The following is a 26,246-nucleotide window of genomic DNA, read 5'->3' on the forward strand; positions in this document are numbered from 1 at the left end:
ATTTGGGGACACATGAGAAAAACTACCAGAGCCCAATATTTTGTGCAAAACTACTCCAAGATGGTAGAAAGGGTAAAAAATAAAATAAAAATGAAAGCCTGAACTGTGGGATTGTGTGTTCTTTGTGGTGTTTCGATTTGTTTTGTTGCTCTTTTTTATTTTTCCGTAACAAACATGTTTATTTAGTTATTTATTTTATTATTTGATTTATATCCCGCCCTTCCAGCAGGAAAGCAGGGCGGCAAACAAAAGCACTAAAAACACTTTAAAACATAATAAAAACAGACTTTAAAAAACATTAAAACAAAACATCTTTGAAACCATTTTTTAAAAAGTTTTCAAAACATCTTTTTTTAAAAGAAGAAGGTTTTAAAACATATTAAAAAGCAATTCAGACACAGACTGGGATAAGGTCTCAACTTAAAAGCCTTGTTGAAAGAGGAAGGTCTTTAATAGGTGCCGAAAAGATAGCAGAGATGGCGCCTGCCTAATATTTAAGGGGACGGAATTCCACAGGGTAGGTGCCGCCACACTGAAGGTCAGTTTCCTACCTTGTGCAGAACAGACCTCCTGATAAGATGGTATCTGCAGGAAGCCCACACCTGCAGAGCACAGTGATCGACTGGGTATATAAGGGATAAGACGGTCTTTCAGGTTCAGTAGGGCCCTGCTTTCCGGCGTTCCGCTAATGCGGCAGCTTTCATTCCCCATTTTAAAGCTGATATTGCCGCTTTTGCGGCATTTTGCAGCATTTTCGTGTCATTTTCGCACAATGCACCTCATTATACTCAATGGGGTTCCGCTTTACAGCGATTTCCACTTTACGGCGGGGGTCTGGAATGGAACCTGCCGTATAAGCGGGGCCCGCCAGTATCCCGGTCCCAAGTTGGATAGGGCTTTGTACACCAAAACTAGAACCTTGAACTTGGCACGGTAGCAAATGGGCAGCCAGTGCAATTCTTTCAGCAGCGGGGTGACATGTTGGTGATATCCTGCCTTAGTAGGCAGTCTCGCCTCCGCATTTTGCACCAGCTACAGCTTCTGGACCAGCTTCAAGGGCAGCCCCACATAGAGCACATTACAGTAATCCAACCTGGAGGTTACCAGTGTGTGGACAACAGTGGTCAGGCTATCCCGGTACAGAAACGGCCACAGCTGTCTTACCAGCCAAAGCTGGTAAAAGGCATTCCTAGCCACTGAGGTCATCTGGGCCTCTAGTGACAAAGATGGATCCAGGAGCACCCCTAGACTACGGACCTGCTCTTTCAGAGGGAATACGACCCCATCCAAAGCAGGCAACTGACCAATTATCCGAACTCAGGAACCACCAGCCTACAGTGCCTCTGTCTTGCTAGGATTCAGACTCAGTTTATTGGCCCTCATCCAGCCCACCATCGAGTCCAGGCAGCGGTCCAGGGCTTGTATGGCCACTCCTGATTCAGATGTTACAGAGAAACAGAGCCGGGTATCATCAGCATACCGCTGACACTTCACCCCAAATCTTCTGATGACTGCTCCCAATGGCTTCATATAGATATTAAACAGCATGGGGGACAACATGGTACCCTGCGGCACGCGACAGCACAACTGTCAGGGGACTGAAAGACAATCACCCAATGCTATTCTCTGAAAATGACCTTGGAGATAGGATCGGAAACAATGTAAAGCAGTGCCTCCAATACCCATCTCACCAAGTCAGCCCAGAAGGGGCTGCTGAGAGATCAAGTAAGAGTAACAGGGTCACACCACCCTGTTGTTCTTCCGATAAAGGTCATCCATCAGGGCAACCAAGGCCAATTAAGTCCCATGGCCTGAACCCAGACTGAAATGGGGCAAGATAATATTTATTTATTTATTTATTGCATTTGTATACCGCCCCATAGCCGAAGCTCTCTGGGTGGTTTACAACAATTAAAAACATTAAAAACAAATATACAAATTTAAAAACACATTTTTTAAAAAGCAATTTAAAAACACATGCTAAAATGCCTGGGAAAAGGGGAAAGATAATCTGTTTCATCCAAGAGTACTTGCAATTGCTGTGCCACAACGCTCTCAATCGCCTTCCCTAAGAAGGGGGTATTTGCAACCGGTCGGTAATTGTCGCAAACCAATAGGTCCAGGGTGGGCTTTTTCAGGAGTGGTCGGATCACCGTCTCTTTCAGGGCGGCTGGAACCACTCCCTCCTGCAATGAAGCTTTGACCACACCCTGGATCCACTCAGTTAAACCCCCTCAACAAGCTTTAATAAGCCAAGAAGGACAAGGGTCAAGAGGACACATTGCTGACCACATCATTACAAGCACCTTGTCTATGTCATCAGGTTGCATCAACTGAAACCATTTCCAAGAAGTTGCAGCAGACATTGCACTGGACACCTCATTGGGAACTACAGTAGATGTGGATGGGGCATCAAGACTGCTACGGAGGTGAGCAATTTTACCCTTAAAGTGCCTTGCAAACAATTCACAGTGGCCTCCGAAGGGTTTAAAACTCCATTTCCTGGAGTTGATGTCAACAGACTCCTGGCAATACAGGAAAGCTCCACTGGACAGCTACTTGAGGATGCAATGGAGGCAGAGAAGTGGGCCTTCTTCGCCTCCCTCACCGCCACACAGTAGGCACGGTTATGATGTTTTACTTATGCCCAATCAGCCTCACAGCATGTCTTTTGCCTCTTGCGCTCTAGCCGTTGTCCAGCCTGTTTCATTGCCCTTACCTCACTGGTGTACCAAGGTGCAAACTGGGCTCCACAATGCTGGAGAGGGTGCTCGAGGGGCAACCGTGTCAAAAGCCTGATGCGCCTTGCACAGCGTGACAAGGGCTTCAACAGGGTCAACTGTTCTATCCACTGGGAACTCCCCCAGGGCATTCAGGAATCCAGTGGATTCCATTAGTCTCTGGGGATGGACCATCTTAATCTGTCCACCACCCCTGCAGGGAAGGATTGGAGCCATAAGTCTAAACTTCACCAGGAAGTGGTCTGACCATGACAATGGGGTGATATCCACCACCCCATCTCCAGACCACCCCTTCCTCCATCTGGAGCAAAAACCAAGCCGAGGGTGTGCCCTGCCCTGTGTGTCAGGCCAGTGACAACTTGAGACAGCCCCATGGACCTCATGGAGGCCATGAAGTCCCAAGCAGGACACTAGAGGCAGCCTCAGTATGGACATTGAAAACACCCAGTACTATCATTCTGGGCTCCTCCAATACCACAGCCGAGATGGCCTCCGCCAGCTCAGTCAGAGAAGCTGCTGGGCAGCAGTGTGGAAGGTACACCAGCAGCAACCCTAGTTTCCTGTCTCCTTGGCCTGATACCAGGTGCAGGCCCTCACAGCCAGCTCCAAGACAGAGTGGTTTCCTGGTGACAGAGATGGAAGTTCTGTAGACCACAGCAACTCCCCCCCCATCCCTGTAGCCTGTGCTGGTGTTGCACTGAGTATCCAGGTGGGCAAAGCTGGGTCAAATCAACTCCTTCCAGCCCACCCACACAAGTCTCAGTAATGCACACCAAATCGGCACCTTCATCCATGATCAAATCATGGATGAGTGTGGTCTTATTGTGTACTGATCTGACGTTAAACAACAGCACACACAGGCCAGTGGGCACAGCAGATGAGCAACGAGGAACCCATCCATGAGAGGAGTGGGAGCAAGGAACAAGGCATAGATAGCCTTGCCCTCGTCTTCTATGGTAATTCACCACCTCCCCATGGCTATACTTCCCTCTACCCATGATCATTGAAATTGGGGTGTCATCACCCATGACCCTCCTTACTAAGACTCCTCCTAAACACCTGATATGGACCCAACAAGAACCCTCAAGAGCCTAAAGACATTGGCTTTTATCTTCTTAAAAATATGAATGACACATGTCATTTGGTGAGCCTGGGTGCTTCTATAGATAAAATCTTAGGGTGTGGACAAATGAAATGATGGGAGTTCTCTGAATGTGAACTCACTAGGATCGAGGGATGGGCAAGCTCTCCCAAGCTCCCAAGTTCACTTCAGTCTGCCTTGGAATACAGCCAAGCTAAAACTTCCAGAAATAGCTGTTTGCTTTGGAAAAGGGGTAGTGGAGGACATGGCATTTCATTTTTCTGAATCAATCAGGAGGCTCACAAATGCCCCCCATCCATACTAGCCTTATAGCCCCCAAAAGCCCTCCTTGCGAGCCCCCACTGCCTAAAATAAACTTCTCCCTTTGTCTGCTTAAATTAGCATTTTTGTTCCTCCAGGAACAACTCATGGGAAACCATTTATATAAATTTGTGTCAGTACCCAAGCTGTGCACAATATTGGTTGGCTTGCACCTGTTCATCACCCCAAAGACTTAGAGCCAGGGGAGGGAACCCTTAACTACTCCCATTTCATGGCATGTATGTACACTGTAGCATTCACACATAGAAGTTCATTACTTAATGACCACAAGTGATAATTTCCATGTGTGAAACAGCTCTCATCAGTGAAACATGACACACAGAGCATTCATGTTACCTCAGATCACCTGAAACACAATACCTTTAAATGGAAGAAACAGTTCAGCTGCAAGCTTTCAAGAGATGTTGCACTAGGCAGCTTTCATTCATGTGTTATATCAACCTTAAGGATCTATTCTGTACATACCTCTCACTAAATGCTTGGAGGTACTCCTGGATCCAACATGGTCATTGGAGATTCAAGTGGCTCCAGCGGCTAGGAGTGTCTATTTCCAGCTATAGCTGGTTTGCTAATTATGGCGCCTTTTGGACAGAGATGACTTGACTATTGTACTCCAGATTTTTGCAATGTACTCTATGTGGAGGTGTCCTTGAAGACGATGTGAAAACTTCAACTGGTCCAAAAAGTGGCAGCTAGATTACTAGCTGAGGTTCCATTTAAAATACATCTAGCCCCTGTGTTAAAATAGGTGCATTGATTGCCATTTCACTTCAAGGCCCAATTCAAGGAGCTCACATCAGTTTTTAAATCCCTAAATGACTTAGGTCCCAAACAGCTGAAAGACCCCTCCTTCCCTACAGGTCCTCTTGGATGTTAAGATCACTAGAGAGGGCCTACTTGGCAGTTGCACTGTTCTCAGAGGTTTGGGGGGGGCAGCCCAGGAGAGGGCATTCTCTGTGGCAGCCCCTAAGATGTAGAATTCCCCACAGAGGTACGCCTGACATCTTCATTATGCAGTTTCCATCATATGCTGAAGACACACCTCTTCACCCTAGACTGACACTTGAGAGAGAGAGATTTTAGGACCCACCCTATTCTTGTGACTGTAATTTGATTTAAACTGGCTTTTAATATTGTATTTAAATTGTTGTAATGCACCCTGGGACTTTATGGTGAAGCGTGGGTAATAAAGTGAATTAATGATAATAAATGGAATGAAGAAATAAGGAATTTCCCTCCTGTCGCAATGTGCTTGTCACAAGCGTTTGCTTAATAATGGCAACAACAAAATAACTTGCCCTCCCTAAATTGTACTGTTGAAACGAAGAACAGGATGGGGGAGAGACCAGGAGTTGGTTTTGGTAAGAAGGATGGTAAGCTCCATTTAGTCTCTCAAAACAAATTCCTGGTCCTGGAATTCTTTAATTTTAAGTGCCTCTGCATCCTGCTGCAGTTGATGGAACTTGGGGTTCTAGATAAAACAACAAGTTTGCCAGCCCTGTTAAACAAATATGAAAGGAAATACCCTGAGCACATGTAGTTTTACATTTTAAAACTTAGTTAAAGCACAGCACCATCATGACTACAGGAATAAAATGGAGTTTGCTTCCGCTGTCCTGAAGCCAAACACATTTACTTGGAAATTAGCACCACTTCGTTGTAGAAAAGCATAATATATTTTTAAGGTAAACATGTTTAAATGAACATCTGTAACCAAGTGCATGCTTGGCCAGCAACCACCATTTAGAAAATGCTTTGACAAACAGGAGGAAAGGATGTTGTTACTAGTGTCAGGCACGATGGGCCCTGCCATGCCTAGGTGGTGATGCCAGCCCTGCTTGCCACTGCCTCATTCATCTGCAGCTCACTGGGTGGTCATGGGACCCTGGCCTTCAGCCCCAGGCCCAGCTACACCACTGCAGTAATTTACTTGTGCAATATAATAAATCAGCATTTTGTGGAACTGCCTAAACAATGGGTACATGCCCTACATGGTGCAAACATAGGATTGATTCACATAGCTGCAGCAGTCCCTCAAATGAGAATTTTAAAGATCAGTCTCACAACAGAACTCTAACCATGAGATGAATTATAAACTTGAAAAATACAAAGGCTTACCAAGTGGCTAAGAACTAACATTTCATCACTCTTAAGGGTTGCACAAACCCATGTAATTTTTGTACCACTGGCAACTCCACCTGCCATTTTACTTCTGAAGTCTGAAGTATTCCGCAGTAAGTGTGTATAGGACCACAGCCTAAACGTCAGTTAAACTTACTGTTTTTACTACAGCCAAGAAAAACCTTTGATCACAGGGAAAATAAGAGTAATGCAACATCAGTAATTGTTTGATGAGGAGCACTGAGTCTGTGCTAAACAGATCATATAATGGCTTTATCACAGCTCACTGCATGCTGATGTCACCCAAAACAAGCTGTTTTTGGAAAGCTCTTTTGGTAAAGTTGTGGTAAGCTGAGAGCTGAATCAATTTACACACTGACATCCCCCATAACGTAATGATCGTGTTACTATATGGAGCCACATAGAAGAAGCAGCCTATGAGTTTGATAGAATCATGAAGTTTCCCAGGAACTGTCAGTATAGTATGCACTTATTTTTTGCACAGCCAGATTTGTAAAGGGCTGGCTGTTCCATTAGGCCAAACGAGACAGCTGCCTTAGTGAGCAGATGTTGGCAGGAAGGGAGTGACAGCAAGGTGTTGAAGGACAGAACTTTGCATGCCACGTGGCTGCCCTGCACGACCTAAGCTAGTCTGCTGCTTTCAAGTGCAACGGAGGATGCTATCCCATCATCAGTGTTGATGTAGGATTTAACTGCCAGTCTGGTCAGCTTCTGTATATGGAATGTGTGGGTAAGGCAGTGGGGAGGGTGCTTTCTCATCTTTTGCCTTAGGTAGGAAAATGTCTTGGGCCAGCCCATCACCTTTTTTCCTCAATAAGAAGCTAAGAACGTAAGAAGAGCCTGCTGGATCAGGCCAGTGGCCCATCTAGTCCAGCATCCTGTTCTCACAGTGGCCAACCAGATGCCCGTGGGAAGCCCACAAGCAGGACATGAGTGCAAAGAGCACTCTCCCCTCGGTTTCCAGCAACTGGTATTCGGAAGCATACTGCCTCTGACTGTGGGAAGAATTATGATCGTTGGGCCTGACTCTTCACATCCGACTTTACCTTATGTGCATGGTGGTGAGAGGTGCATGGCACCACACAAATAGGTCCTACCTTTTAAGCATGTGTCTCCTTATCCTACTCAACTTTCTCAGTTCCATTACATTTAGAAGTCCTCACTCACCAGGAGAACAGTCTCCTGTCTCTTCACTGTTTGAACTCAGAGCAGACTCTATCCTTAATAGCCTGGCAAAGAAGAATATACAGCAGTCAGCAAATGTTGCCAGACAATTCCTGCACGGGGCCAGTAATTATACACACCACCACCATCACCACATGTGACAATTACCTTTTGATTAAGGGACATGTGGGTTTGACATTTCCTCTAAACCCACATAACAAAGCTTCAGGCACATTTTGTCATTTCCTTGATAGTTTAAAAATAAAACTGGACTGCACAAAATTCCAGCAGATATGATGAAAGCATCCCAGAGATGTAGGCAAGGGCTTTTTCAGTAATCTAAAATAGATGAGGGTGGGGGTTATATATATCTTTTAACCCTTTCCCCTCTTGTCAGTTTCATCCGTGCAATTTTCACTCAACACTCCACGTAATCTGACAGTTCACAGTCAGCCCCCTACCCCACCCACCAGACAGACACCATGTCGCCCCCTAACAGATATACTTGCAGGTCCACCTCCTACAGGTCTTGAAGATGACAGGGTGAGAAAGGAGATCAGGGTTGCGGTAATGATGCTGGTGAGGACAATTCCAAGGGAGAAGGAATAAAGGACTGCAAGCAAACTCTACTTCTGCCATTGAGCAAAGCTGATTGGTGGACGGTTGTTGCTGGGTTACAGGAGTGAAGATGGAGTAAAGGCCTTCCCAGAGGAGTTCAGCTTTCAGTTTTCTTTCTTATCCCCCCGCCCCAGAATAATCCCTGAAGGAGAAAAAGCTGCACAAGCCTCACAAAGCTCCCTCTCACTGTGCGAGCACATCAGTGCTCAGCATATTCCTCCTTGGCACTCATTTTTTTTAAATGCAGCTCTGCAGAGAAAGAGTTAATCCTCAGTAGCAAAGCAACCCGAAAGCAAAGATGTTCGCTGAAACTGACAAATCCAGCAGTACGCAAATAGGATGCGAGAGCAGCAGTCAGAAATCAGTCTGAAAAATAAGCAGACCCAACAGCCCTGGCTGCATTAAGGAAGCTTACCACCGCTGTGCCACCACTTTGGAATGAAGGGGGAACTCAAGCTCATGCAAAGCTGCTGACTCTCCAAAGGAAAGTTTGGAGAGAATGACAGATGGGGAACAGAGCAGGAGACAAGAAGGGGGTGGAGGCCAACTTGACATGTTTGTACAGTGCTCAGTTCACCTAGCTGTGAGTTTGAGTTCAGGGCGTGGCCCTACAAGCACACAGAAACATGCTGGGAAGGTGCAGGTTTGAATTTCAACTGACAGAATAACGCTGATACTCAGACTTCGTAGGGTCTGGGTTTTCCATTGCGGTGTCTGCATCAGGGGGTGCTAGAAAGGGAGAGGCTGAGAATCTGACTCAGGTGCGGAGATCTGTGAGTGGGCACTTCCATGTGGTTGCACAGTCAGAGGTGCCATCAGAGAAGGACTTGGGGGCAGATGTTCAGGGCCCCACTCAGCAGAATGAACGGGAGGGCCCCCAAATGCAGCAGGGCTGGCTTATCGTGTTTTTCAGTAATACATGTTTACCATGTAAGGGACTCTTCGCTCCCACCCCACGTTGCACTTAAGTTCAGTGTCTATAGTTACCAAAACTGCCCCACCACACACAGCCCTTCTTAGCTGATTGACTTACTAAAACTTTGCTGAGATCATTAGCTCTTCTCTTGCAATCCCCAGAGCCTCAGGGCCTAGAGCCTTTGCTATTCCTAATGAATCTTGACGTTTCTTCACCCAGCTTGCAAATTTCAGGACCAGCCCTGAATTTCTAGTTATTGCATGGCAGCAGCAGTCTTGCTCATTGATATAAATATATATTAGGAGGAGACATGCTCATTAATGAACTCATTCACCTTACAGATCCATACAGAATAAGGTCTGGTTCTAATTCATTCTTCATGACGTTCTTGTGAGTCTAAATAGGCTTCTAGAGATGCATTCCCCCCACTCCCCACAAGCCAAGGGGAAAGAATGGGTGTGCCTGGAAGATACTGGAAAGAGTCTGAGATAAAATAAAAAGGTCAGAGTTCACATCTCCCAAAGCCATCAACAAATAAAAGGCACTTGGTTTATTTGTAAGGATCTAATGCAAACAGTGGTTGCTGAACACTAACGTGCTCAGGTCCAAAGAGCTAAGATAAAACACTTCCCGTAGACGCTGTATCTTGCCAATTGATATAAGTTTCCACAAGAACAGCACACTTACTTGGTTCAGTTAACTCATCTTGCATTTTGAGAAAATAGAGAGTCTTACATTTCGGCCTTGTTTTTAGAATAATCAGGACTTGGCTTCTTTCCAATTTCTGGTCTTTAGCAATTGTCCTTGTGAAAGGCACTTGAGCCCATCTGCCTCTGTACAAACTACTCCGTGTACAAATGTTCAGGCCCGTGGAAGCTGACAATTTGTTGACTTAGCACACTAACATAAAGCAGGAGCCTTATGGCGCTTCCTTTCCTTGTGTGAAAATTCCTCTTGGAAATTTGTCAGCATTTTCGTGCAAATTTCTCCTAAGAAACACATTTTTGTATGCAGTTCAGACTGACACACACATCTTTCCAAGCAATTTTCCACTAATAAGATGCATTTTAATGTCATGTTCATTAATACATCCACATTTCACCCTGATATATGTATTTTTGCACATATTGTTTTGTTGCAGAGCTGCATCACAAAATTTGGAGACATGCAAATTCTATAAGATACCTGCGCTTCAGTTCACATATTGGTCTGAGAAGTGCCAATTAGTTCGTTTCTCATTATAATGCATACAAAATCAAATTTCTCCTCCATCTCTTATAGTAGCAATCATGGCTGTCTCCCTGAATACTACTTCTTGTTGTTTTGGTTCTTCTCTGTCCTTTTTCATATTCAGGAGCCTGGGAAAATATCAAGGAACATTCACACGCATCCCTTTGGGTTTGGTTGAAGAAGGGAAAGGAGTGAGCACCAGTGTGGCGCATTAGCTCAAACCATGGTTTCTGCTATTTCCTTGATGGGAAGCCCAGATTAAAATCCCTGATCAACTGGGAAGGCCAGAGTGGGTGGCCATGAGCAAGTCACTCTCATAAGAACATAAGAACATAAGAAGAGCCTGCTGGATCAGGCCAATGGCCCATCTAGTCCAGCATCCTGTTCTCACAGTGGCCAACCAGGTGCCTGGGGGAAGCCCGCAAGCAGGACCCAAGTGCAAGCTCTCTCCCTCAGCCTCTCTCTCTCACAGGGTTGTTGTACAGCTGAAATAATGGACTGCACCACAACACGCCTCTCTCTTTCACCAACATCAGTGGTTCCCCAATGTTTTTACTCACAGAACACTTGAAAATTGCTGAGGGTCTTGGCAGACCACTTCATGGTTTGTCTGCCTGTTGTAGCCATTGTCATGTGCTGTGCTAGATGCTGTATGATTTTAGTTATATTTTTATTGCTTCTTTTATTTCTTATATATTTTAGAAAAGTATTTCTATATCACCATATCATAAAATAGCAGGGTAATTGAATTCCATAGATTTCAAATTGTAATCCAATAAAAATACAATATAGTAAAATACAGTTACCACATAGTTCACACTAACCTCTCACAGGAAAAACAACTGGCACTGCAAATCAGCCTTAAACTTGTATAGTATTGCTAAGAATCTAATCCTATGCATCAAGGTGTTCCTTGTTGTTGGACTAGAATTCCCATCAACCCCTGCCATCATAACCAACGGTCAGGGAAGATGGGAGCACAGATGTGAAGGCCCAGAAAAAAACTGGAAAAATTCAGTAAAAAACATTTTTTCCAACTTTTCAGAGGAAAAAACAGAAATTTTGGGGGGAAACAGGACAAAATCCCCCCCCAAATGTTTCAATTTTCTTCCAGGCCTTCACATCTCTAGATGGGAGTCATAATCCAACATCTGGCAGGCACCACATTGGTTATCCCTGCTATTGGTTATCCCTCCTGACTGTCACTGCATTCTGTGGGGCTTATTTGTGCAATCTCAAAGACTGCAATCCAATTAACGCACAAAAGGATATTTGTGTGACAATCCTAATATCACTTGTTCTACTGAAATAAGTGATTTCACACTGGATAAGGTGAAGCATCTGCTGTGACTGCCCTTAGAATATTACAACTGCCAAAAAAGGGACAGATTTTTCCATTCAAAGCTTCTTCCTACATAACTAGAATTGTCAAAGGAGCCTATGAATATAAATTACAAATCAGAATAAATTTCAGTCTGTTAGGGTGGTCTCCACCTAAGTCATACTCAGAGCAGACCTACTGAAATCAATGGATTTAAGTCCATCTACCCTGAGTATGACTATGACCAACACTGGATATCAACCTTAATTTGTAACACTATACTCTGTAATTTTTTAGTGTTGAGTACAGATTACATTGCATGGAATTTGTTCTTTCTGAATTAAAAAGGGAGAGCAATCAAAATAAGAACCTGGCTCTTATAAAGCATTCATGGGACATAATGAATACTAGAAGACTGTCAATAAGACAACACAGATGCTACCTAATGAACCAGAATCTCTGGGGGAATCTTACTGAGCCCACAGTACTCTAGCTGCCATTATTAACTTATAAAAACACAGAGTCCTCTACCTCTAATTCAGCCTTAATAAAATAACCACAGCAGCCTGGAGGAATAAAATCTCTCAAAATGTTTAGCTCATAATATAGTTCACTAATTCCCAAAGGCTCAGGGTGGTAAAAAAAAAATAGAAAACAAATATAAAATATCCCATTAAAATTGCAATTAAACCCCAATTTTAAAATCTCAGAAAATGTAAGTGCTTCTCTCCCCAACAAATTGGTTCGGTCTCAGGCTTCAAAAGCCAGTCCTAATAGATAAGGACCTAAAAGAAACTTAAGACTTAGGGCTTGGATGACACATACGTGTCCATCACTTGTTGACATCTGCAATAACTGAGGACTTTGATGTGTGAATGGGCCAATCACAGATGATTCATACAGACAAAACTTTCTCAACATTTAAGGTCAATTAAAAAAACAAATACTTAAACAGAGACAACTCCCATCTTCAGCTGAAAATTATCAAATATCAAGTAATCAAATAAAGTCAACATTTATTTTTATTTATTCAACTTATAGGCTGCTTACTATATATAAAAATAACTCCAAGTGGCTTACAAGAAGGAGTCAAAGATTCTAAAAGTATGAAAGACTCAATCATACAGTATAACAAAACAATATACATGTAGGTGTTAGTACTAACGTATAAGACCCTATATCACTCAGGACCAGGTTACTTGAGAGACCACCTTATCCTTTGTATATCCATGAGGTCACTGCAGGCTGCAGGAGAGCTTCTCCTGCAAGTTCCAAAGATCTCAGAAGCCCACTCCACAGTAATATTGAGCAGGGCTTTCAGTGTGGCTGCCCCTGCTCTGTGGAAAAGCATTTCTGTTGAGCTACAGCAGCACCCCACTATCTGCACTTTCTAGAAACAACTGAAGACTTTTTTGTTCTGACAGGCTTTCCCAGGATGGATGAACAGGTCTGTCAAAGGGTGACTATTTTGTATTCTTTTAAAAAGGCATCTGTTTTTGTGTTTTTAACTGTTTGTTAGCAGTTTTATTGTACATTGCCTTGAGTCACATGTGTGGAAGGTGGAAGAAGAAGAAGAAGAAATAATCAGCAGATAAAACCATCAAAAAGGTGTGGGGGGTATCAATACTCAAGCTATAAAATACTAAAAATAATGACAAGTGGTACAATCCAGCAATCTACAGCCTGGAAATGCCTAGACAAACCAACAAACATTTTCAGTAAGCATCTAGGCATGAAATAGCCCCCAAGGCTTTGTCGGTTTTCCAAGAGGAGAGACTACTTCCCCACTTGTGGGGCAATGCTGGGAATTCCTTTCTGCATTGCCTTTCCTATACAGACACAACACTGTTGATATCAGAAGGCTGTTTCAGATATTACATAGCAACAAATCCCAGTTTACCATCTAGTGTATGCTCGGCAGAGAACCACTGCTCTTTGAGAAGTGTACACATATGACCACGGCAGGACCTACCATGAGGAAAAGTTAGGCAGCTGCCTCAAGCAGCAGCTGTTGAGGCTGGGCGGGGCAGGAGAACTCGCTGGACAGAGTGTGTTTGCTTCACAGCCTGCCCTGCACACCCTAAGCTAGCCTGCTGCCCTCAGACGGCAGATGGAATAAGATTTCATTCCCAGTCCAGACAGCTTCTACATGTGGACTTTGGGATGGGTGGGTGTTATCTTGTCCTCCATCTCAGGGAGCAAAACATCTTGGGCTGGCCCTACTGATGGCCCTATGTTTCTCAGCATCTGTTTGTCACATTTATATTTTGCATTTTAAGTGTGTACTTGAAATATAATCTGTGAAAGTCTGTGAAAAATAGTCTGTGAAGAGGGCCAGAGAATGCTAAGGAGACATGCGAAGAGACAACCTTGTGAGGAATGTTAAGGTCCAAGCCATTTATTGTCTTAACAGCATAGCACCTGGCAAGATCAAGAGAAGCCAGTGTAGATGCTCCAATGCTGGTGTAATATGTTTCCAATGATCAAAGCAACTCTTAATAAATGTCAAACAGCAGTTAAGAATAATAATGATAACATAATGATTTCTGGGAACAAACAAATCTTTTTTTGTGCTTTCCTTACTCCTTGTATCTGTAATATATGATCTACAGAGAGATAGCAATATTGTACAATAAAGACAGCGCTAATCAGCATTTGAACAGAGGGCTCCAAATACCTCTTTGATGCACAAGGATCTCCAACTATGTAAGGACAGAGCTTTGCATGAAAGGAGCCTGGCACTACATAGGCAATGGAGTTTGGGGGCCCTGGCTGAGAATAGCCAGCAGAAAGTTTGTTGTTGTTATGTGCCTTCAAGTCAATTACGACTTATGGCGACCCTATGAATCAGCTACCTCCAAGAGCATCTGTTGTAAACTACCCTGTTCAGATCTTGTAAGTTCAGGTCTGTGGCATCCTTTAGAATCAATCCATCTCTTGTTTGGCCTTCCTCCTTTTCTACTCCCTTCTGTTTTTCCCAGTATTATTATCTTTTCTAATAAATCATGTCTTCTCATTATGTGTCCAAAGTATGATAACCTCAGTTTCATCATTTTAGCTTCTAATAATAGTTCTGGTTTAATCTGGTCTTAATTGACTGTTACAGAAGAAATACAGGTTTTAATGGGAGACCACAATCGTTTGGAAACAGACCACTCTGGAGGTACAAGCCACTGAAACAAAACACTGCCTTTTCTGGACAAAAACATGTTTGCATTAAAATATACTTTCTTGTTTTCTGCCTAAAATCATGTCCAGCAACTGAGCTTCAAAATGTATCTCGAGAGATTGCAAATTTTACTTTTTGGTAGCAATGAAAAGTGCTGGATGTCACTGGATTGCATGTAAATAAGATGGGAGAAAAAAACAACTAAGCTTCGAGCAGACATTACAGAAGTGAGATGTGGAACTGGTAATCTGAAAGTAGTATTTGAATCTGTGTCAAAGGGACAGTTTTGAGTACCTTTTAGCTTCATTAAATCAGTGGGATGCTATGGCTGTCAGCTGTCTCTCAGCATAAGCCATCAAGTCTAGTAACTGCCAGTGGACACTTGTGTGACACAAGGAAGCACCCTGCTAATTAAGTCTCCTCTCATCTTTTGTACAATGTCATGAGTTGAAAAACTTAATAGCCAGTTTAGATATTATAAGAAGTAGGACAAATATGAACTCCAGAGCTCATGAATGTCACCACAGGAGAGATCCTGGACTATCCACATGTTACAGCAGAAGCGCAAGACACTCACATTCTCAGTTTCCATAATGTCTGAACTGCTTCTCAGCAAAGAAAGAAACATCCTTTCAACATGACTGCTTTGATTTAAGGTTGCCAAGTCTCTGCAACCCTCCAGATGATGTTGGATGATGAGTCTCCCATCAGCCCCAGCTGCCAATGGTCAGATATGATCAAAAGTGGAGTCCAACGACATCTGGAGGGCCACAGGTTAGCCATCCCTGGTTTAAACAGTCCAGGGCATATTCTCCAGAGAGATAATTCAGACAGAGAAGATTATTCTGCCTCACCTACCTTCCTCTTACACCTGCTGTGTGTAAAAAAAAACACCCTAGAGTCCAGCTCGCTACAGGATCTGTAAGCAAAGAGGTTGGCAGAGGAACAGGTGAGGGATACTCTGTTGGTGCTTTTAATTTTATTGAAATAAATAATCACCAAGGGGGGAAATAGTTATAAAATGAATCAAACACATCATTTCAAAAGCAAGAAGGCTACATTTTAAAAAAAAAAGGAGGGTGGGAAGAGAAAAAAGATAGGCATTATTATCCAGGAGAAGATCTGGTAAGCAACCCTATTTGGGCTTGCTCCATGGCTGAATATTGTTTAAAATAGGGATAGGGGAACCTGTGGCCCTCCAGATGCTGTAGGACATCTCTGATTCACATCAACCCCAGCCAGCGTGGCCAATGGTCAGGAGTATTGGGCGATGAAGCTCTGCGACATCTGGAGTGCCACAGTTTCCCTGTTCCTGCATTAAAAGGAGGGCCAGCAAAACTCCTGCACTGAGACATTAGGATCCTATGACTGGCCTAGTATCAGCTGTTTAGTGTCATTCCAGCAACATAGTCAGAGAGCACACCCCAAACACTAAATCACTAAATGTACATCTCAATTCTCAGACTTCCCAAACTGTCATTATGGCAGAGATAGAAAACAAAATTGGGAAATGGCAGATTGACCTAGAAGGACTTTTGGAATTACTTTAATATCTATCTGGATGTGAGATTATCCCAATTTTTCAGTTTCATAATGGCAGGACTACTGTGGCATCAGTGATAGCCCTGCCAGTGAACTGAATAGTTCAATAGGAAATTACAGGAGATCAGCAGAGAGGAAATGAAATATTTGAGCAAAATTCAACAACTGCCACTCTGAACTGCATTTGAATTTAGCCTGTGAAAGTTCGCTATCCAATTCTACCTCAAAGTTATCGTGCACACACCCTTTTTGTTACATCTGTGTAACTGTCAAGCATCTCCTTGAGATGTATTATTCATGGCTGGTTCAAGAGGTGTTGCTAACAATTACTCACTGATACAAATGGCCTTTAATAACCTGTGCTCGAAGGATTTCACTGGTATCTTTAACATAGAGTGACAATTTTAATTAAGAACACATGGTTCTTGCTTGTCAAGCATTTGCATCCCCAAGGAACATTAGTGCTGTTCCTTTTAATTACCCACCTTTCTCCAGATAGCAAAAAAGCCCCATGAAATTAACCAAAGAACTAAGCATGGAAATTGTAATAAATAAACCTCTGACCATTGTAATAAGGTAACCAGTTACAAAGAAAGACAAGGAAGGGTCCTATATCTTGAATAGTTATGCCAGAAGCAAGAATTTCAACCGATGCCATTTTTCTCTTCCCTACATGAGAAGCTGCATTTATCAAAATTCCCTCTTCTACACAATTATTAAGGTACAGAAGCCCTTTGCAGCTGTTCATATTCCAGATGTTGCTGAAGTCCCATCACTCTGATCATTGACTATGCTGGCTGGGCTGATGGGAGCTGGTATCCAACAACCCCACTCCAACCCCACCCCAAAGATGGTTCCCCACCACCTTTTAACCATGGACTTAACAACTGTGTCCAAAAATCATTTACATCCTGGTGCCAAGCACGCTTGAAAGTGCATCTGAGATATTTAATTAATTAATTTATTATTTGGTTTATATCCCACCCTTCTTCCCAGCAGGAGCCCATAGATGCCGTCATATACATTTGTTTAGGGAGTGGTGACACAAACTATGTATTCCTACATACACACCCCACTCTGACTGGTTACCCTTGTTGTTCAACATGGACCCTAAACATCTCAGGTTTTCCTACTGCGTGTCCTGTGCAAAGAAGATAACAGAAAAATGAATCTATCAAAATACAGTGGCAGGGAGAGGAAACTAATTTCTAGTTGTGAATCAACAATAACTGGATCAGAGCAAGTGGCATTATGGTGGCAATTTCCATAGCTTAGTTGGGTTACAACTCATTTATACCATACCATCAGCAGTCACCAACCTTTTTGGGCCCGTGGGGCCCATTTTGAGAAAGTGCCATGAGCACCGGTCACAAAATGGCTGTCGTAGGAATAATGTTATAACACAAGATAGCTGCCACACGGAGAAGAGTATAAAACAGTCAGATCACAGATCACAAAATGACGTGGACATGTACCACTCTTCAATGGAAAAAAGGCACCTACACCAGCCACCCCACTAAACTCTCATGCAGAGAGCTCTTTGCATCTCTCCTCTGTTCAGAACAGGAGGGGGGCTGGGTGTCCAATCCTGGCACCCAATGAAATGTGAGCATGTTTAAAAGGGTATGTTCTGTGCAGGAAATGCCAAACCACTAGCAAGAAGAGCAAACAGTCTCTTGTGTGTTTTGAGGGGATATTTATTTTGTGGGTGCCACTGGAGGTACTGGTGGGCACACCGGCACTCGGGGGCACCATATTGGTGGCCATACGTGTACAGTACAGAAATCCTATATATCTGAGCACCTCCAGAATGGTGCTTTTGTGCAGGTGTGTTGTGCGACATGTCACTGACACAATAATAGCGCATTAGTGGTGGAGTTATACTGGACCACCCATACACCATTCCACTTTATTAGTTCTTCATTACCATCACCATCACCACCACCACCATCATCATTATCTATTTATATAGCACCATCAGATGCACATAGTCCCTGTGCTAAAAGGAGTACAACCTAAATAATTATCAAATGGAGTGGCAGTCTTGTGCCATATCCCAACCAAAGCAGGACAAAAAAAACCCCTGGAATATTTTGTGTTATAAAAAGGTACACGATTTCAGCAGGAAGGTATGAGACAAGCACATATTGGAAATGAAGCAGTATGGTCAGTATAAACCTTCTGCACATGCACACAGTATTGAAAGCAGGAATCATGCATAACTGCCCCAATATCATCATGAACGCACAGGAAAAAAAATGTCTGGAGGAACCCCAGGTTCGGGAATACTACTAACATTGTCAGATTTTTCAAATTCAATATACAAGCTAGCAAAGGTGGGAGGTCCAGATCCTATGACAGACAGAGTAGCATTGTGCCTGTCAAATTGGCACAGTGGCCCATCAAGTCAATTCACCAAAGCAAAAGATTAACAGAAACAGGAACTAACTAGGTGAATGAAGGATATCTCTATGGCAGAACAGAAAGCCAGATATATATTATTTAGAACACTTTCATTGTGTGTCTGTGGACCTGCACTGAACAGACCAGTTTCCCTACATCTAAGTAGATCTTGCTTATGAAAGGACACATTTTTACAAACTTGTTGGAGGGAAAAATGAAATGCATTTCTAAGCACTGACAGCTCAAAAAGTATGTGCAGAGAATAGAGATCGAGTAAATGGAAATGGGGAGGGGGAAAATCACATTATAATCTGCAGAGAGGGGAAGCAAAATGGATCACATTATAATATGTTTTACCGAAACCAATAAGCATATACATTTTAACAGCCGGGGAACGTATTATTATAGAAACAGAAGTCTAACCGAAGAATGATACAGAAATAATAATTAATCTGGAACACATTCCCAGTTTTAAAAAATCAACAAAGGGTCTTGTCATGTGGAATCTCAGAGACAATCAAATCTTATTATGGCATAAATTTTTGTGGATTAGAGCTATTCACAAAAATCTTATCCCATGTTATTTGTTAAGTCTTCAAGGTGCCATAGGGCTCTTTGTTGATTTTGCTGCAATGAGCTACCACCATAGCCCAGAAAACATTCCCAGTAGCTTACTTTTTTTTTTTAACCATTTGGCCAGTTTGGAACATTTCTGATTAATTTCAGGTATTCAAAAGATCCTCCCTCCTCCCTAGTGTATTTATACACAGAGCATCCTAAAATCAAATGTTTAAAACCAGAATCTTTTATATCCTTTACACTCCTAATAATGGCAGTTCCTAACCTTGAATAATCTAGAAAGATCTGTTTGTTTAGATGATTGGTTTGGCATTGTTTGAGATTTCTGTTCTCTTCCTTTTAAGGTGGACTGCAAAGGGACAGCAGGAACCATAAAGTTCACAATGATTCCAATATGATGCTGTCTTCAGTTTATGGAATTTCTAGCTCCCAAGTCTTATCTTGTGTAGTATTCTCCAAGTGTGGTATAATGGTTACGGTACTGGACTAGGATCTGAGAGAACAGGGTTCCAGTCCCCACTCTCCCGTGAAGCTCACTGGGTGACTTTGGGCCAGTCTCTCGCTCGCTCTCTCGCTCTCTCCCCTACCTCCCAGGGTTGTTGTGAGGATAAAAGCATGAGGGGAGAACCACGTACACCACCTTGAGCTCCTTGGAGGAAAGATGGGATATAAATTTAAGAAATAAAATAAACACAAACTGGCTGACCATTTGAATAAGACCTTTTAGATCATGCCTCCTGTGGTCTAGCCAAGCTGAAGGCAGGCTTTCTAGGGTTAAAAGTTGTTCTTCTTCCCACCACTTGTTGGTGGTTTAAGGATTGAAAAGAGGCTCCCATTGGCTGATTTAAATTCTGAAGTCTGAGAAGGAAGCTTCAGATAGCAGCACAGAGAGGTCTCGAACAAAACGCCTTCAACCCCCCCCCCAAAAAAAATCTACTTAAATGACCTCATTTCACGAAGGGGAAGTTCACACCAGGCCTTGCTTCTGTCCCAGTCGTGAAAGTGGGGGTCTTACCTTGAAGATCTGCTCCTGAGTGCTTCTGCTCTTCGGGAGAGTCAGTTCAGTCCCTGCCCCTCTTCGACTGCAGGCTGCTGCTTGTCACAGGAGGAGGGAAACATCCCTTGCTTCAGGCAAAAATTCCCTACAATTTCATCTCTTGAGCTTCAGAAAGATTTAGCATTACACATGCACATACGCACAACGATAGATCCTCCTTGCAGCTGCTTCCTTACTGGCGCTCCCCTTGTGCCAGCTGCTATAGACGAGCATATATGAAAATGCCAGACGCCCCCTCGCCCAGGCAGGTGTCGAAACATTGAGCACACAGGAAAGCGTCGTTACGCTTTGGAAAGAATCATGCCAGAGTTACACTTCGGTTCTTCAGACCAACTCAATCTCAACACAAGCAAGTCGTAAACTTTTCTTTTGCATTTGCAGCAAATAGATTCCACACCTCACCCCAGCACCCTGATTGGTGATAGGAACATAGGAAGCCGCCCTATAGGAGTCAGACCATTGGTCCATCTGGCAGTGGCTCTCCAGAGTTTCAGGCAGAAGTCTCTCCCAGCCCTACCTGGAGATGGCCGGGACTGAACCTGGGACTTTCTGCATTCAAAGCAGATGCTGTGCCACTGACCTGTGTGCCAGTTATGTAATCTCAGCACAGAGGATGGGGTTAGATCCTGAAAAAAACAATGTATTTTCTGGAAGGAAGGCAAAGGAGCTAATCAAGATTCTCTAGGCACTGTGTGTGCATTCCCCTCCCCATTGCTACCTTTACCACCAAATCTTGACACTACCAGGTTGCTAGTTTACAGACCACCTGGAGTGAGAAAGGGGACTAATAGATAAGTAAAACTCAGTGTCACCAAGATCTGAAATGAGAGGGTCATCACCCTTGCAAATTGCAAATGTAAACATATTGCAAAATAGATTCTACTGTGAACAACTTTTCATGAGGTTTGTGGCCCACGATAAAAAGAAAGCTTGTCCCATTAAAATGCTTCTGTACACTTTTCCATCGAGCAATGCACATGTGACAAAAGCCTCCTGGGCAAGGACCCATCTCATATCTGAATTATTGTCACTAAATAAATGCATGGTGCTGATGATGGCAATAGCAGTCAACTGTCACGTAACCTTTTTCACACTGGTTCCCTTCAACAGTGCCATCTTCATTATTTCTGCACCTGAAGCAAAGTGTCCGATGGCAATCCTACCCTGCTCCTTGGAACGGCAAGCACAAATTTTGAGATTAGAAGCAGGAAAAATCACTTCCCTCTCTGGAATCTCCACCCTGAAGCAACTACTTCAGCTTACTGCATGGCAAAACCTGCCCTGTGAGTTTTAGATTGACAGACAACCTCAAGGAGGAGCCTGTACCTCTGCAATTCAAATTCAGATCACAAATCTAACAAAGAGATTCAAAATATAGATTTATTTGGAGTCTATGAAGCCAGCCACATCGATTTACACACTGAAGCCACATCTGATGCTGTGCTACATTTCAACTAAGAATATGTCAGTCATGTTATCCAGCCGACTCCCAACAAAGCCAACTTCTCAGCAAGGCCCCAGGTAAAATAGGAGGTTCAAAAAGCAAACGCCTTGCATCAGAATAATTTGCTCTCCTATTCAAGTTAAAACCAACAGAACTGTCAAAGAAGTATTTCCTCTTTCCCCAGCTTCCTCTCCAGGTATATATTTACAGCAAAGATGATTGAGCAGGCTGTTAGACACCTTCTACTTTTCTGGAAGAAATCCAGGAGGTAAAACTGCATAAAAAAAATAGCTCCAGGAGAAGGAAAATGGTGCTAGCCACTGGGTTTCTCATTTCATTTCCTCACCAGCGTATGCACAAGGGCATAATCTTGTGAGCAGTCAGAAAGACTATAATACCCTCTGCTCCTTGAAATGTCTGCTGCTAAGCATGTAGTCAGACAAAATGTGAAGACATCCACATCTTCTGTAAGTATGAGCATTTAATAATAAGTCCAAGTCCTGAAGAGCTGAGCATACACTCTAGGAGCAGGATGTTGCCAGACAATTTTTCTAATTAAATATCTCCTGGTCTAGCAAGGATTGCCTACATTTTTCTTAGAAGAACAATACACTACAGTCATCTGAAAGGGGGATGAAACTGCAGATCAAAACGATTAAAGGTGGGGAAAGGTCACATCCTCAACATTTAAAGCACTGTTATACCAGTCATGGCTTCCCCCCAAGTTTCCCGGGAACCATAGTTGTCAAGCAGTCTAAGAGTTGTTACGAGACCCCCTATTCCCCTCAAAGAACCACTATTCTCAGAGTGGTTCAGCAGTCAATCCCTCTCGTAATTGTAGATCTGTGAGGGGAAACAGGGGTCCCCTAACAACTCTCAGCACCCGACTTCCCAGGAGGATCCCTCCGCCTGTGCAGCCTCTGAGACGGGCTCCCGTCTTGGATGAAACTTTTCAGTTTTAAATCCAGTCAGAAGGGTCTTTTTTGACTGGGGATAATTTCTTCCGGATAAGGAAGAAACGTGAGATTTCCCACACAGCTTTGTTGTGGTTGTTGGAGACTGGAATTCATCAGAATTGTCTGTGAAAGAAGGTCTTCCAGCAGCTCGGACGGAGCGAGGATTTCTAGCTAGCTCAGCTGAATAAGTGACCCGTTTTTTTTTTCTTTAAAGAAAAACGGACTAACAGGCAAGCATTCTCCTGTCTACGCTTATTACTTTCTTATCTATACAGCTAAAGAGATTTGTCAAAGAACCAGCAATTAAGAAAACCTGGGTGAGTCAAAACTTTCCTTCTCTTTTACTCACGGAACTAAGGGGGAAGAAAATAAAAATAGCCTATCTTTTTTTATTGCAAAAAGCTGACATGGAAAATAGCATTATAAAGATTACAACGGATGAGGGGTTTCTGATTGGAAGAGAAAAGAAAAATCTTTTTGATTTATAAGACTTTTGTGTAATATATGTCTGGGACTATTTTTTCTGATCTACTTTTTTTTTGACGAATCTGCTCATTCTTTCTGCTACTAGTTATTTGGACGCTGTGAACTAAAGCTGTTTTTGCACTTCTGGGCATATAAGAGATAAGGGCTGTCTAGAGTGTGACGCCAGTTGGTTTGAAAGATTAACTCCTTTGTAACTGGATAAAGAAATAAACTGCTCTTTGCTTGGGACATTGAAAATTGAAGGAGTTTTGTTCCTTTGGCTTTAAGAATGACAATTAAGAAGATCATGGATGTACAAGAAGGGACTTTATCTTTAGACATGTTTCAGAAAATAATGAATGGGATTAACTCAATAAAACAAGAACTGAGAAATAATAGTCAAGCGTTGAGAATTGAATTTGACGAAATGAGACAGGACCTGAAAGAAATTCAGGATTCTATGAGAAAGGAGAATAAAGATAGATCTGGAAAACCAAAAAAGGATGAAAGAGAAATTAAAGGCAAGGTTCAAACTATGGAGATTGGATTAAATATGGACATGGAAAAAGATTTGGATTTCCTGGCTGTGATGGATCCTGGAGACAAATATTACAGTTTGGAACTCAGCGCTGTCCCTGAAGGAATTGAAGAGATTAGAGATAAAGATATTATCGGTTCAAAAAAATTCCTGGACTGGAAGGATTTGATGGAACTTGAAATGGAGAAAGTTAACAGAATTAATCCCTGTTTTGTGTCAATGGAAAAATCTTCAAGGGATGTGCTAGTGTATCATGTAAAAAAGAGGAACAGAGATGCGGCTTTGCAACAATACTTCAGTGATACGTTCGGAATTGATGGCAAGAAAATATCTGTGATAAAGGAAATTCCTATCAGACTCTTATTATATGACTATGACAGCAAGATTATTGGGTGCGTAAAGATGGAAGATGGAACCAATACGGATAATGGAAGAAGAGCGATTTGAAATTACTGGACTTAGTAGACTTGATGAGTTGGATTAATTGACATGTTTATCTAGAAAAAAAAATTGATGGACATATATCTCAAGGATTGGAAACTTCTCTTTGACTTTTTGTGGAAGAATAAAATGATATGATGTTAATGAGATTTGAAACCAATTAAGATAACCGCTGGAGGAAGGTGATTTTATAATCTATTAAGAGACAGGCTTGTTATATATTATAGATTTATAGCTGAACTACGACAAATCGGAAGTCAATATTTTTATATATTTTTTCTTTTTTTATTGTATTAGTTATTGATTTGTGTTTTTTCTTTTTGTATTGTTTTGGTTTTGAAAATTTGAATAAAAATTAATTGAAAAAAAAAAAACAACTCTCAGCACCCATACAGTTCCCAGGATTCTTTGGGAGAAAAGTTAAAGTGGTATAATGGTGCTTTCGATGCGGCCAAAGGAAAAAAACAGGGGGAGAGAAATAATTCCGGAGTGAGTCATTCTTGAGCCTCCTGCTTAGTCACCTGTATATCTTCTCTCTAGGCACTCTAGAGAGAAGCCTTGCTGATGCCCACCCACTTTTCATTTTGACAAGGACAGTTATCAAAAAGAGAAAGAGATTGGGGAAGATGAATTTTAAAAAGCTGTAATAACTGAAGCAATCTTTCCGGAGCTGACAGTAGCCCATTGCCAGGGCTCCTCCACACACACCCCCAAGCCCCCACAGTGTTATTTCTCAATTAAACCATGAATCAACTCATTTGCTTTACAGCATTATCCTTCTTAAATGTTGCCTGGTGATTTTGACCTCGTAGGAAGTTGCCATGGGGAAAAGGATGATGTCATTAGCAGAAAAAGCACTGAATTTACACATACAACAGGAACACAGCTATTTATAAAGAGCTGCTTCCTCCCCCACCCCATGTCCCTGCACCTCTTTCGGTACTGGCATCAGGGGAAGGGCGGGCAGGCAGTGGATCTTGACAGCCATGTCTCAGAGATGAACTTTGCTAACTTGCCAAGAAATGTGCCAAGTCCCCGAAATGCTGTCAGGTTTCAAGCATCATCCGTTGCATGCTGCAGGCTTTTTAGCTCCTCAGCTCAGAGGTGATGTCTAGTGAATCCCTCAATAGAGGTCAGACGGTATTTTGCATACATACATCAGCAGTGCATTCAGAATTATTTCTTTGTTCACCACCAGTTAAATCCATGCTCCTTTGGAGCAGTAATTCTCAAGGTGGGGTCCAGACGCTTGGGGCTCTTCCAGCTGTGACTATTTTCCTATGGGATTCAATCACATACTGGAAAATGCAAGTTGCACAATGAAATTGAGGTCTTACACAATGAACATGCTTACCCAAAAGTTTGTACTTCTTTTCTATAAGGAAAGTGATGGGGAAAGGCCCTGGAAAGTGTGGGATAATGCTTTGATGCAACATTGTCTAGCCTTCCAGCAAGCATATTGGAGTGAATGCTCATTAAAATGGCCAACTTCATTTAATCTCCCTGCAAACAAATCAGAAAGGATGTCCAATAAACAGGTCGCCTGGAAGTGCCCCTTGTTAAAAGGTCTGTAAGGCAGTGATTCTCCCACCATTAGCAAGCAGTTTCATTGCACACTTGGTTCTGCAGCCGATTCCTTGTGTTCTTATACCTCGTGTGCTATGGAGGTGCTGCAATGAGGACAGAAAAGCACAGCAACCCTCCTGAAAATGTCTCCACAAGGGTCTCTGGTTGGGGCTGAGTGTTGTGCTTGCATGCCGGCCTGGGGTCAATTTCTAAGGCAAATAGAAGGGGAAAAGGGGTCCCTAAATTCGCTGGAGAATACAGTAGGAAGTTCCTCCCCAGACAGAAAAGGTTTATTGTCATAACTCTTGAGATGCGGCAAGAGGTTGGTGGCAAAGTAAGTTTTTTGGAAAACAGATGGGATGTTTTGCACTAAGGCAGCAGCTCATATGGAGCATTCGCAAGGTAAGAACTCAAGAACTTCAGCTTTAGACAGAGATGAGTTATTATTCAATCTGAAGACAACCATGACTATTTATTTATTATTACACTTACATGCCACCCAGCTCAAGGTGGCATTTCCCCCTCTCCTCT

General features: G+C 42.8%; 1 protein-coding gene across 4 annotated transcripts in view; it reads right to left on the reverse strand.

The window, feature by feature from the left end:
• PAK6 (p21 (RAC1) activated kinase 6) overlaps positions 1-20,385 on the reverse strand; it is a 69,466-nt gene extending 49,081 nt beyond the window's left edge. For 3 of the 4 annotated variants that reach the window (XM_061613204.1, XM_061613205.1, XM_061613201.1), the window contains exon 1: positions 20,264-20,385. The gene's annotated coding sequence lies outside the window, so the exon portion shown is untranslated. The other variant, XM_061613202.1, reaches the window with a different exon arrangement.
• Positions 20,386-26,246: the final 5,861 nt, after the last annotated feature.

The sequence above is a fragment of the Rhineura floridana genome, chromosome 2, assembly GCF_030035675.1.
Source record: "Rhineura floridana isolate rRhiFlo1 chromosome 2, rRhiFlo1.hap2, whole genome shotgun sequence".
NCBI lineage: Eukaryota > Metazoa > Chordata > Lepidosauria > Squamata > Rhineuridae > Rhineura > Rhineura floridana.